A 14,771-nucleotide genomic window follows, 5' to 3' on the forward strand; every position below is an offset into this window, starting at 1 on the left:
TATTTAAAGGCAACCCCATGTTAACATATGAGAGAGACAGGTCTTGCAACAGTGAAAACTGAATTTGACAGTATTTCACTGTTAGGACATGTAAAGCACATCACTGCATGTCCTACCGTTAACATACACTGCACTCTACCCACAGGGCTACCAGTAGTGCCTTACATATACAAAAAGGAAAGGTTTGGGCCTGACAAGTGGATATACTTGCCAGGTCGAATTGGCAGTTTAAAACTACACACACGCACACACTGCAGTGGCAGGACAGAGCCATGTTTACAAGGCTACTCGTGTGGGTGGCACAACCAGTGCTGCAAGTCCAATAGTAGCATTTGATTTACAGGTCCTGGGCACCTCTAGTGCACTTTACTAGGGACTTATTAGTAAATCAGATATGACAATCATGGAAAAGCCAATTACACATGCAATTTACAGAGTGAGCACATGTACTTTAGTACTGGTCAGCAGTGGTAAAGTGCCCAGAGTACCAAAAACAGCAAAAACAAAGTTCATCACACAGTTAAAACATAGAAAGAAGAGGCAAAAAAGACTGGGGAGACCACGCCAAGGATGCCAGGTCTAACAGGTGTGAACTGCTGACCACTTAGCAAGGATTAGCTACATGAGAGTTGAAAGAAACAGCTGAAAAAACCAAAACAGCTATAAAGATACCTCTTTGACTTGGAGATTCCAACAAGAACTTCTCCTATTCATTCCCAGGACCCTCCCAGATAGCTAGGTTCCATGCATAGTAGGAGGGAAAGCCAGAATTTACCCTGTCAATAGAGAGCAACACCCTTTGGAATAGGAACAAGGATTAGAGGCTAAAGATAGATGTGTCTGTTGGCAGCTGGGTTGATTTTTGCTATCGCAAAACAGAGGATAATAGGTAACTGTACTGTAAAGCAAAGAGAAAGGGCCACAAAGTGTAGTGGGGGACAGTGAGTAAATAATTAAGATTGGGTAGTAGAATTTTACCACCCTCTGGCTACTGCACATGATAAATCTGTCACCTCTACCACCACCACCTCCTCAGAACATTCCTGAACCTGGGAAGACTCCTTCTGCTGGAAGAAGATGACTTGCAAGGGCTCAAGCTCTTCCACTGCCTGCTGGCACCAGGTACTTGAACAGCTAATCAAGTGTTATGTGGTTGATCTCCTGTCTTCCTGTCCCAGGAAAGCAAAGAGAGGAAGGACTCATCATCCCAAGAAGACCCTGTTGACCACTGAGCACTAGACCATGCAAATCGCCTGGCTTGAGAGAAACCTGCTGCCTAAAAGCCTGCCCTGGGGAGCTGTACAGAAGTACAACCTTGGTGGTATAAGGCGCTTACCGCCGTGCAGAAGACCGCCAATACACCGCCGCGGCCGCGGTAGACCGCCACATCTATTATGACACACATCTCGGAATCCGCCGATATTCAGACACCCACACAACACCGCCACACCAAAGGTCAGCGATAAACATGCAGAAACAAATCCTCCACCTCCACGCCAACAGATCTCAGATATATAGGCATGACAACCAGAATGGTTAAAATCCGTATTAATGAGCACCGCAGTACTATTAGATGTAAGAGATCTTCTACGAAATTGACTAATCATTATTGAAAAACGACACACTCCTGATGACATGAAATGGATTGTGTTAGAGACTATTAGAGATAATAAAGATTGCACCACCAGACTCTTTGAGAAAGAACAGCGGTGGGTGTTCAGACTACAGACCCACATCCTTGGACTCAATGATGACATTCAGTGGATTAACTTTATCCACTGATGATTATTATGTATTATTGCAGGCTTTTCTCCATTTCCTGATTTTTTTCAATAGTGACAGTTCGCCTTCCTTACCCCTTGATCCGTTTAAATTAAACTAGTCTAACCTTACCTAACTTAACGTACCATCTTATCTAATTTTGTTGATTATTGGTGTCATTTTTGCTTTCTGTAGATTTTCTAGTTGTATATCCTTCTCTACTATGAGAGATTAGGGGCCAGATGTAGCAAAAATAAAAATTGCAACTCGCATTTTGCGAGTTGATGCGACTCGCAAAATGCGAGTCGCAAATTGGAATGCCAGAAAAAAAGCGATCCGATTTTGCGACTCGCAGCCGGACTCGCAACGCTGTGTGCGAGTCCGCAGTTTGCGAGGTCGCTGTTTGCGAGTGTGCAAAAAACGAACTCGCAATTAGCGAGTGGGTGTCGCAAATTGCGAATACCTTCAAAATTGCTTGCAGATGCAGCAGAACACTCCAGAAAGCATACCAGAACACCCTGGAAACACTTCCTGGCACATGATGATGACATCACAGCCAGGAAGTTAACAAATACACCTGGGAGGAGGGCTCAACAGTGAGCAGTGTCTCTGCCACTCACAGTAGGGTGCTGAGGAGTGGTAGGCACAGCACCATGGACGCAGCAGGGACCAGCCAGGCTGGCAGGAGGTGCAGGAGATCATAGATAACAGCCAGGACAGATTCATGTGGCACATGGCGTTAATGTGCCACATGACTGGTTGGCATTTTCCTGCCCATGGACAATTTCAACTTGTATATAGTTTCTTCATGACATTAATAAAACAGTTATTTTTGTTCCACTTAACAAATGGTTAATAGGTGAGTATGTTGGGAGTTGACACGTACCGTCCAAAATATTGCGTTGCAATGTGGTCCCGTCTCAGTCTGCCTTGATTAGCTAGACTCCTATCCCCATGATGGCGATGTGGTTGTTCTTGCTCTTCGTCATCAGGATCTGGGTCTGCAGGGGTGAGAGGTAGCCCACGTCGGGTGGCTATGTTGTGGAGGATGGCGCATGCGACCACGATTTTGAAAGCGGTAATGGGGGTGTATTGGAGGGCGCCTCCACTGCGGTGGAGGCATCTGAATCTTGCCTTCAGCAGTCCGAAGGTGCGCTCGATCAGGTTCCTGGTCCTCTTATGCGCACTGTTGTATTGCCTCTCTGATTCAGTTCTGGGTGTTAAAAACGGAGTCATGATCCAAGGCCTGAGAGCATATGCACTGTCACCTGTTGGGCACAAAAGTACACGGTTAGGAAGTCCAGATTGTCGTGCACAGTCACCTGTGTGTATGTCTGCAAGTGTCTGTGGCTCTACCTAGGAGGTAACCGTCTCCAAATTCCCCACGTTCCAGGCGTTGATGTATCCCACTATGGCTAAAAATGTATGAGTCATGGGTACTGCCAGGAAACTTAGCTACGATGTCCGTGATGACATAATGGGCATCACAAACAACCTGTATGTTGAGTGAGTGGGTACACTTCCTGTTGCGGAAAATGTGTTCCAGATTAGCAGGGGGGCATATTTGAATGTGTGTCCCATCTACACACCCTATGACATGAGGAAAGTGGACAATGCGGTAAAAGTCCAGCTTGGTGCTGTTAATTTCTGCCTCATTCCTTGGTAAGTATATGAAGTGAGACATGTGCGTGACTAAGGCATCTAGGAATGCCCTGAGGAACCTTGACACTGCACTTTGGGATACCCCACCTGCCACGGCAATGACCCCCTGATAGCTCCCTGAGGCCAAGAGGTGCAGTGCGCATAGCACTTGCACATGCGTAGGGATGGCGCAGCCACGCAGAGTCTTGTGTTCTAGCTGTGGTTTCAGTAAATCTATTAATTCTAGAATGGCTGCGCTGCTAAGGCGGTATTTGTCATAGATCTCCTCTTCAGTTTGCTGAAAAAGAGTCTGCCTGGTTCTATATATCTTCTCCTGTCTGTGGCCCCTCCTCCTCCTCTGCTGGGCTGCGTAGACTCTCCTCCTCACTGCTATCAGGTATATCTCCGCCATCTTGAGTAACCCAGATGCCTTCTGGGTCCCCTTTTATACTTTGGTAATGGTTACCACCTGCTCTGAGTTAGTGGTAAATGGGACATGCAAACTGGGCAATTTGCGAGTTGCAATTGCAGAAGGTTTGCGACTCGCAAATTGCGACTTGCAATTTGCGGGTCGCAAAATGGGGTCGCAACGGATGCGACTCGCAAACGGGTCCCATCGCTTTTTGCGAGTCGGAAATGGGCTTTTTGCATCCCATTTCCGATTTTGCACTGTCGCAAATTGCGAATCGGCCCGTTTGCGAGTCGCAAACGTTTGCTACATCTGGCCCAAGATTACTTATTTTCTCTCTTAAAATGGCCGAAACATTATTGCCATCTCTTATGTGTTCTTCTTAGTCCTTCTTCCATGCCCATTGTTTTCCTTCGTCTTTTAATGACCCGTGGTTGAATGCTCTCCCCAGTTCCGGGGAACCACAACGAACGTAGGTCTACAGTTTGCACCACAACCGAAGAAAAGTAAGTGCACTGCGAACGGGCGGTTTGTAATCTCTTTAATCTCTTTGCCCGCTTTTATTGAAGTGAGCAGTAATATGTTTGCTCACTTCAGCGTGTTTTGAACCGCGATGCCGCATCCGGTGCATTTTCGCTCCAGCCCGCATTCCCTCGCGGGCTGGGACAGGGACTCTACGGCTCGCATTAGGGAGATTCTTTAGGTGATTGGGAGACACGCTCCATCACCCTCCATTTTGTTTTCTGTTTACTACTGCCGGCACCATTTAGCATTCCCTCTACTTTTATATGGACTATGCGAGTCCTCCCTGCTTATTACCTGGATTAACCTTGTACTTTATATATCGCTAGCATCTTAGTTTGTGGGCTTAAGTTATTTGTTTATTGGCAGAGATGATTTTTGTGGATACCCCATTCTATATTAATCCTCACTGTAACACAGTAGATGGTACACCCTTGTGCATGCGCATATACACTTAGATAGGTACTACCTGTTGTTTGTTGGTTTTCAAAACTTTAATTACTGTTTTTACAGTATGCATCTGTTCTTACACACTGTACTCTCCCGGGCTCTGCTAGGAGAGGATGTTAGACTCCAGTAGAGGACCCCTGATCAGGCTTGTTAACTTATTGTGTGTGCTAAGGTCCATGTACATATTTTTGATGATTACCCAACTACTAACTCAATTAACACGCGATTTGAAGTCTGTTTATTTCTTCTATGCATATATAGACCACAGAGGATTTTTCTCAACTCGATGTTTGTCCCCCGATGAGGCCCTGCATTTAGTATTTGGAGGGTAAGCATTAAGGAAGTGATACTAATCTGTTGCTTCCTCCTTGTAACCATTGTATGTTCATCGCATGGCACCTTTGGGTTTCCTCACAAGTGGATGTGGTATTTTTTCAAGACATTGAGTATATGTCACTTCTGTCCAATATTCCCTTCCCTTTTTTGATGTATGTTTTTTTTCTACTTTTTAGGTTCTGCTCTCCCTAGTTTGGGTAGCCCAAGTGTTTGAAGGATTAGGTACGTCTTTTGAGGTCCTGACGAATCGCATAGCGAGAAACATGTTGACCTGTGATGTAGAGTAACACAGGGGATCCTGTGTTTACCTCATTTCATTTACACCACTCTCTAGTATGAGAGTTGGTCGCTATAAATAGCATTTCTGTGTTTTATGGGGAGTGTAGTCATTATTTGACTATATCCCTATTCTTTGTTTTTAATCTTGCCAGAGGTACTAACATTTAATTAAAGATATGAACGGTTTTTACCTCTAGGCATTTTTAACCTTTTCCATTCCAATCCTCGATTCCTACTTTTGACCAGTACGCATTTCGCTCAAAAAGATCTCCGGCAAAGAGCCCCCGTGTGGGGCCCGTCAGGCATTGCAGCGCCGGCCTGACGAGGAGCACAGCCCTATGATGAAGCATGTCACCGAAAGGTGAGTGAGGGCTCGTGCTTACAACCTTTTGGTTTCCCTGATATGCAGAACCAGTAGATACAATTCCCCGCTTTTTGGAACCGTGTGTGCAATTTTTTGGTTTATACAGTATTGGGAGCTCCACACACGGGACCAGGAGTCTATCCTCCAAATATCCCACACTTCGCCCCTCCTGTTGTTGTTTTTTTGATGATCCCATCAATGGCACCTATGAAGTTGGGGATATGTCCAAGGGCATAGAAATCACCTTTCACTGTAGGCAAATCCTCCACCTCAGGGAAAATGATGTATCTCCTTACGTGTTTCAGCAGTGCAGACAATACTCTGGACAAGACGTTGGAAAACATAGGCTGGGACATCCCTGATGCCATGGCCACTGTTGTCTGAAAAGACCCACTTGCAAAGAAATGCAGCACTGACAGCACCTGCACGTCAGGGGGGATTCCAGACGGATGGCGGATTGGTGACATCAGGTCTGGCTCCAACTGGGTACATAGTTCCTGGATTGTGGCACGGTCAAACCGGTAGGTCACGATGACATGTCGCTCTTCCATTGTCAACAGGTCCACCAGCGGTCGGTACACCGGCGGATTCCGCCATCTTCCAATATGTCCCAACTGATGGTGCCTAAGAAGGACAACAGCGAAGAAACTGTCAGCATTTCTCCAGGTATGTACCCACAGTCACACACAAGACTACAACAGACAATTAACTCATCCGGGAAAGGTTTTGAGTGTAGGCCTCGGTATGTGTGACGCAGTAGTAATTGAAGCCATGTGGGCCCCTGAAATGGCGGCTGCCTGACCTCTAAACTGGGACAATGGAATTGTGGGGTAACTGCGCTGGCGTTGGACACCGTCGCGGTAGGCGGTCGTAGAGCGCGGCGCAATGCTGCATTGGTTAACATTGGACCATATGGGTCCCAGGAGCCAATGAACAGGTGCGCTGGCGGTGATGATGCGCCCCGCCGCGGACGTCACCGCCCCGGACGTCACCACCATTTTCTATCTCTTCAATCACTAGATACCTGAACTTCGACAGGAGAGGACCTACACTGCTAGTGCTGCTGTGACCTCGGTCTGGAAGCGACGATGGCTGCTGCGTCTGGTGAAAGGGCCCCTGCCTTCACTGCACAGGAGTTGGAGAAACTTGTGGATGGGGTCCTCCCCCAGTACACGCTACTCTACGGTCCTCCAGACCAACAGGTTAGTACACAGGGAGCACGTTGTATGGGCTAGGCTTGGGTGGAGAGGGCTGGGTGGATGAGGGAAGGGGGCAGAGTACATAGAACAGTTATGCATGGGGATGAATGGGCCACAGGGATAGAGTTGGGAGGGGGCCAATCACAACGACGGTGCAGTAGGTAATGACTGTCCTCTTTCCTTGTGCATGTCATGTAGGTCAGTGCCCACCAGAAGAGGGACATTTGGCGTGCCATCGCCAAGGAAGTCCGGACCCTGGGGGCCCACCAGAGACGGGGCACCCACTGCCGTAAGAGATGGGAGGACATTCGCTGCTGCAGCAAGAAGACGGCGGAGGCTCAGCTGGGGATGGCCTCCCAACGTGGGAGGGGTGCCCGTCGCACCATGACCCCCCTGATGTTCCGAATCCTGGCGGTGGCCTTACCGGAGTTGGATGGGCACTTAAGAACATCACAGCAGACACAAGGGGGTGAGTACTACCTCATCATATGGACTTTGCGTGCAGTGGAGGTGTCTGGGTGGGGGTGGTGGGTTGTGGGTGTCCCTAGGCCAGGGCGAGTTAGGTAGGCAAGGCCCCTCCGTTATGTAGGCCATGTGGCACTCTACCCCAGCTCAAAACAGAGGGAAGTTGATGTATAGTTGCCCCTTTGCCATCCATGTGGGCAGATTACTACCATTGCCATGTAGGCCATATCCCAGAAATAGCATGTGCAGAGGTCAGGAGCACAGCGTAATGCATGGGGCTGCTGCGTCTGTCTTGTCCGCCAACGGTAGCGGTATGCCATGCACTAAAACTCTCTTTCTTCTGACTCCCCCCTTTTCCTGCTCTCCCTGTCCTTTTGTACAACAGCATCAACAGGCGGAGGTACAGTGGCACCGAAGCACGAGGGAGCTGCATCCCACATGGCCATGGAGGGCCACACCACAGACTCTGAATTCACCAGTGGGACGGAGGGCGAGGGGAGCTTCACGTCGGCCACCAGATCACCAACCAGTGACACGGACTCGTCCGCCGATGGGAGCTCCCCTGTGGTGGCGGCACCATCTGTGTGCCCCACTTCTACAGGTACAGCCGCCACCTCCCCTACCAGCACCGCCCTCCCAGCAGCCCCTCAGCGTGTGTCCCGTGCCCGCTCACCCAGGAGGGTGGGCATCACCTTCGCCCCAGGCACCTCAGGCCCTGCCCCAGTCACCCCTGCTGCCCTCAGTGAGGAGGCTTTTGACCTCCTCAGGTCACTCACTGTTGGGCAGTCTACCATTGTGAATGCCATCCAGGGTGTAGAACGAGAGTTGAAACACGGTAATGCATTCCTGGAAGGCATTCATTCTGGTCAGGCTGTCCTTCAGCGAACCCTGCAATCTCTGGCTTCAGCACTGGTGGCAGCCATTGTCCCAGTGTCCAGCCTCCCCCCTCCAACTTCCTCCACCCAGACCCAATCCCCTGTACCCCAGCCCATCCCAAGCACACCTACAGACCAGCAGGCACACAAGTCAACACCCAAAAGTAGCTCAAGCAAACATAGGCACCACACACACCACAGGCACTCACACAAGCATCACACCCATACAGACACAGCAACATCCACTGTCTCCACTGTGTCCCCCTCCTCCTCTTCTCCCTTTTCCCTCCCAGTGTCGTCTACACACACACCTGCATGCACCACATCTACAGGCACTAGGACTCGCACCAGAACACCCAGCACCACAAGCCGCTCACCTGCACTCACCACCTCCACTGCCATTTACACGTCCCCTGTGTCCTCTCCCAGTGTGTCTGTGACGCCCCCTCCCAAAGTGCACAAACGCCGGCAATCACTCACCCAACATCCATCCCCCTATGACAGCCTCCAGTACCTGCACCTGCACCCAAAACACCTAAAGTGACACCTCCTACAACCACCTCCTCTACCTCCACTCCCAGACCCCCTTCAACTACCCATCCCAGTGTCCGTCAGAAACTGTCCCTCTGTCAAATTGACCTGTTTGCCCCCACCCCCCCCCTTCAGTTCATCAGTCCTGTTGTAGCGCCTCAGCCAAAAAGCCTCCAGTACCAGTGGTGCGTGTTCCAGGTTTTTGGAGTGCACCGTCCACCAGGGCGGGCAGTAGGACCCAGAGCCAAGGCACTGTCAGCCCACCCCCTGTAAAGGCACCGAAATTGGAGAGTGGGCGACGGGACCGTGTCAAGACTCCTGGTGGGACAACAAGTGAAATGGGATCGAAGGCGATTGGTGAGTCAGTTGTAACTCCAAAGAAGGTGGGGAAGGTTCCGAGGTAGTCTGCCCAGCCTGTTGTGAGTGTCACGGCGGAGAAGTGCGCCATCATTTCCGGCGGTCCAGACACAACCGCCAGCACCGTCGTTACTGCTCTAGAGACCACCGCCAGAGTCATTGCCCAGGAGGGCCCAAGTATCGTTACTGGTCCGGAGACCACCGCCAGAGTCATTGCAGGAGACCACCGCCAGAGTCATTGCCCAGGAGGGCCCAAGTATCGTTACTGGTCAGGAGACCACCGCCGGAGTCAGTACCCAGGAGGGCCCAAGTATCGTTACTGGTCAGGAGACCACCGCCGGAGTCAGTGCCCAGGAGGGCCCAAGTATCGTTACTGGTCAGGAGACCACCGCCGGAGTCATTGCCCAGGAGGGCCCAAGTATCGTTACTGGTCAGGAGACCACCGTCGGAGTCATTGCCCAGGAGGGCCCAAGTATCGTTACTGGTCAGGAGACCACCGCCGGAGTCATTGCCCAGGAGGGCCCAAGTATCGTTACTGGTCAGGAGACCACCGCCGGAGTCATTGCCCAGGAGGGCCCAAGTATCGTTACTGGTCAGGAGACCACCGCCGGAGTCAGTGCCCAGGAGGGACCAGGATCCCACAGCCCCGCTGGGCGATGATGGAACGTCAAGCCACACCCCAATGTCCAGTGTGGAGTTCGTCATGCCACACCTCAATGTCCAGTGTGAAGTTCGTCATGCCACACCCCAATGTCCAGTGTGGAGTTCGTCATGCCACACCCCAATGTCCAGTGTGGAGTTCGTCATGCCACACCCCAATGTCCAGTGTGGAGTTCGTCATGCCACACAGCAATGTCAGTATCTGAACCGCCATCTCAGGCTACCGCTGAACAGTCCATAACCAGCCATGGCAAAGCACGGCTGAACAAGGCCAAGACCGCCATGGTGAAGACCGCTGAACAAGGCCAAGACCACCATGGCAAAGCACCGCTGAACAGTCCATAGCCAGCCATGGCAAAGCACCGCTGAACAAGGCCAAGACCGCCATGGCAAAGCACGGCTGAACAGTCCATAGCCAGCCATGCCAAAGCACCGCTGAACAAGGCCAAGACCGCCATGGTGAAGACCGCTGAACAGTCCATAGCCAGCCATGGCAAAGCACCGCTGAACAAGGCCAAGACCGCCATGGCAAAGCACAGCTGAACAGTCCATAGCCAGCCATGGCAAAGCACCGCTGAAGAAGGCCAAGACCGCCATGGTGAAGACCGCTGAACAAGGCCAAGACCGCCATGGCAAAGCACCGCTGAACAGTCCATAGCCAGCCATGGCAAAGCACCGCTGAACAAGGCCAAGACCGCCATGGCAAAGCACCGCTGAACAGTCCATAGCCAGCCATGGCAAAGCACCGCTGAACAAGGCCAAGACCGCCATGGCAAAGCACCGCTGAACAGTCCATAGCCAGCCATGGCAAAGCACCGCTGAACAAGGCCAAGACCGCCATGGTGAAGACCGCTGAACAGTCCATAGCCAGCCATGGCAAAGCACCGCTGAACATGGCCAAGACCGCCATGGCAAAGCACGGCTGAACAGTCCATAGCCAGCAATGACAAAGCACCACTGAACAAGGCCAAGACCGCCATGGTGAAGACCGCTGAACAAGGCCAAGACCGCCATGGCAAAGCACCGCTGAACAGTCCATAGCCAGCCATGGCAAAGCACCGCTGAACAAGGCCAAGACCGCCATGGCAAAGCACCGCTGAACAGTCCATAGCCAGCCATGGCAAAGCACCGCTGAACAAGGCCAAGACCGCCATGGCAAAGCACCGCTGAACAGTCCATAGCCAGCCATGGCAAAGCACCGCTGAACAAGGCCAAGACTGCCATGGTGAAGACCGCTGAACAGTCCATAGCCAGCCATGACAAAGCACCGCTGAACAAGGCCAAGACCGCGCAGAACAAAGGCCAAGACCGCCATGGTGAAGACTGCTGATCAGGGCAAACACCGTGTGGGTATGAATAGGCCGCCACATCAGGCATCCTTCTCCCATGTGCAGCTGGGACAGTGACAGGACAGGAACTTTCACGGGGAGACTCATCCAGTCTGCCCACCAGCCCCACCCAGTACCAGTTGAGAACTGCATCTACTTGCGTCAATGTGGCTTTGCACTCCCCAGGGTGGTCCAGTGGGCAACCCACCCACTGTAAAGACTTGAGACTGTGGCTTTGCACGCCCCAGGATGGCACAGTGGGCAAACCACCCACTGTAGAGACTTGAGAGACTGTGGCTTTGCACTCCCCAGGATGGTCCAGTGGGCAAGCCACCCACTGTATAGACTTGAGAGACTGTGGCTTTGCACTCCCCAGGATGGCATAAATGGGCATGGAGCCCCGTCATGGATCTGGCTTTGCAGTCATGTGGCTGAGGTGCCCCCCCTTCCCTTCGCCCTGAGGTGCCTGTAGTATTTCAATCTGATGCCCCGGCAATGTTCTCTCGGATTTCGGTCAGGTATCTATTGTGGGCCATCGCCCATGCATTTTTGGACTGTTGGTGCACGGACATTGTTGTATACATATCTGCACTACTTCTTGTATTGTATATATAAATATGACAGATTTCGAGATATGATTCAGTATATTTTTATATGACATGTATATTGGCACATTACAATATTTGAACGGATCTCGCTTTGTCTTTGCATTCTTCCGGGGGGATTGTGGGTTGTTCATGTGATATTTTTGACTGCATTGGTGTGTATGTTGTAATATGCGAGGGTGGGGGTGTTTGGTGGGTGTCCCCCTAAATTTTGCCTCCCCCCTCCCCCGTGTCGTAGATGCAGTACTCACCGGTATGTTCTGTGCCTACGTCGCTGTTGTTCGTAGAGGAGCAGAAAGACAAGGGCAGGTAGTATTTGGAGTTCCGGCTCCATGGAGTCGTCGTTCCTCGTGGAGTGTGTTGAGGTGAGCGTTTTCCCATAGCAAAGGCTGTTTCTGCCGTGTTTTTATCCACGGTGAAACCGCCCCGGAAAAGGTGGCGGATTGGTGTGCTGTAATAGTGTGGCCGGTACATTGTCTCCCGCCTGTCTGTTGGCGGTGACCGCCACGCTGTTTGTCTGTACCGCCGTGGCGGGCGAAGTGTTAAAGTGGCTGTCTTTGTTGGCGGTTACCGCCAGGGTCGTAATTCCCTTTTTCTGTCCGCCGGCCTGTTTGCGGTATTTCCGCAGCTTTAGCACAGTCCGCCAGGGTCGTAATGACCACCTAACTGCTTTATAGGCCATTCACATACCTTTGTATGCTTGACACACTCAAAACCATTCACACCACTGGTCCAGCACATTACAACACTCACATCAACAGACAGCTCCATTTAAGAGCCCATCACTTTCATATACCCACATGACTAACACAGCAATCACACCGGCTGGCTGGTGACAGTGTGTGGATGGCAACTGTCTAGCCTTGTATGTGTATTGACCAGCAGTAAGCCAATACACACACACACTGATAGCCACATGCCAGCTCACACACACCACCAGCCAAGCGCCAGTCCATGCACACTGCCAGCCAAGCACCATCCACGAAAAACATTAGCCAAGCGGCAATTCATGCACACCACTAGCCAAGTACCAGTCCATCCACACTGTAAACCAAGGACCAATCCACACACATCACCAGCCAGGTGCCAGTGCACACACACTGCCAGCCTCAAGCCAGTCCACAGATGCCACCAGCCAGGTGCCAGGCATTGCTTTCACCTTTTTTTTAACAAAAAAAACACAGAACAATTTGAAGGAGATTAAAACCCAATTATGACTACAAACGCAACAGGTCTAACTAAATATATCAATCTACTGCCAACCGTGAAACTGAACAATTTTTTTTAAATGTTAGAGACCATTCGGTTCACTTTTATGCTCACAGTTGCTCCCAATAATTCTGTTGTGTGTGGCACAGTTTAAAAAATGTGGGCACACATAGCCCAGGATTAGAAGGACACTCGAGGTGGTACAAACAACTCTCCTTCCACACGCCTCTTCAGACACAGACTCTTCTTCTCCTATATGGAAAGGTTTTTTGGGTGTGGAAGGAATGTAATCAGGAAAGTGTAGATCTTTCAATCTAGCAACATCATCCACCACTCTAAATGTAGGAACACCTGCCTGCTCCAGTACAACAAGGCTGCCTATCGCAGACTGCTGAAACTGAATAAAAGTAATCTCTGAACCTAGAGAACAATCCTTTAATATAACAAAGCATTGAAGATTGTTAAATGAAACTAATGGATAGCCAACTTTGTATCCCAAATGTAAACCTTCCAAACAGCAGTGTAAGGCTCCAACCTCTGATCTACCATATCTACTCCACCCATGAGCTTATCGTAGTCTAAAATGCACATAGGTTTGCGCATTACAGAAACCTGACCCAAAAGGGTTGCAGGTGAAGTACTTTCACTGTGAGTAGTTGTCAGCATGTGGACATCTCTCCTGCTTGAAAATTCCACAGCTAGATGTTCATCACTACCCAAGGAACTGCACTGTCCCCTCTGATGCTTTTTACATGGAAACTCTTTAGGGTAACCTTACCTTTATGGTTAGGGTGGAATGTACTACAAATAACAGTGTCCACTTTAAATAATTCCTTGAACAGTTGCCCACCAGTGTAGAAGTTATCCACATATAAATGGTGACTTTTGTGAAAACGTCCTCTACCAGGTTTGCACACAATTTTCTCACTGTCTCTAAAAATGGGCAGACAACTAGGGGATCAAGAGAGCAATATCTACCAGTGTACACCCTGAAATTATAGACTTACAGCCTCTTTAGAGTTTGGAGGAGGGGGTTACTCCATTACAAACATGAGGGAAATCCCACCATATTACGTTCCCATTATAGCCTATGGAGATCATAATGGGTGGATGAAATATCTGTCAAATTTGTGATAGCGTAACCCATCCGCCAAACTCTAAATCAGGCTCATATTCAGTAATACTCTCAAACAGCATATACATCTTAATTCCATAACTTGCCCTTTTGCTAGGAACGTACTGCCTAAAAATCAAACACACCTAGAACAGGACCAGACACATTCACAGCTATCTTTGTCCCTGGAACATAGACCTCTGAAAAGTGATCTACAAAATGATCTAGGACAGGTGGAATCTTGAAGAGGCAATCACAATAACGTGATCTTATGGCATTGCTAAAGCATTATCGACAAAATGCAGCATCCGAAGCAGAAGCAAATACCCACCATGACTCATGGTTGTAGAAAATATGAAGCCCATCAAAACGTTAAACACAAGAACTTCTTTAACTTGTCCAGATTTGCGGGAGTCCACTGGTTAATGCTAGAGTGGGGCTTAAGTCTAGCACTGTTGCCCTTCAAATATTGCTCAACATACACATTAGTCTGGTCAACAATGTCATCCAAAAATACATCATCCATGTGCAACTGAAAAAACATTTCAGGCAAACAGCTCTTAGTATTTACTCTACACCCTGCGGCACCAGTAAAGGTATGCAACACAGTCTGCACCATGTTTGGTGCACCCAGAGTTCAGCACTTCCACTTGGAAGCCTTTAAGC

This window comes from Pleurodeles waltl, chromosome 2_1 (assembly GCF_031143425.1).
Source record: "Pleurodeles waltl isolate 20211129_DDA chromosome 2_1, aPleWal1.hap1.20221129, whole genome shotgun sequence".
Classification (NCBI taxonomy): Eukaryota; Metazoa; Chordata; class Amphibia; order Caudata; family Salamandridae; genus Pleurodeles; species Pleurodeles waltl.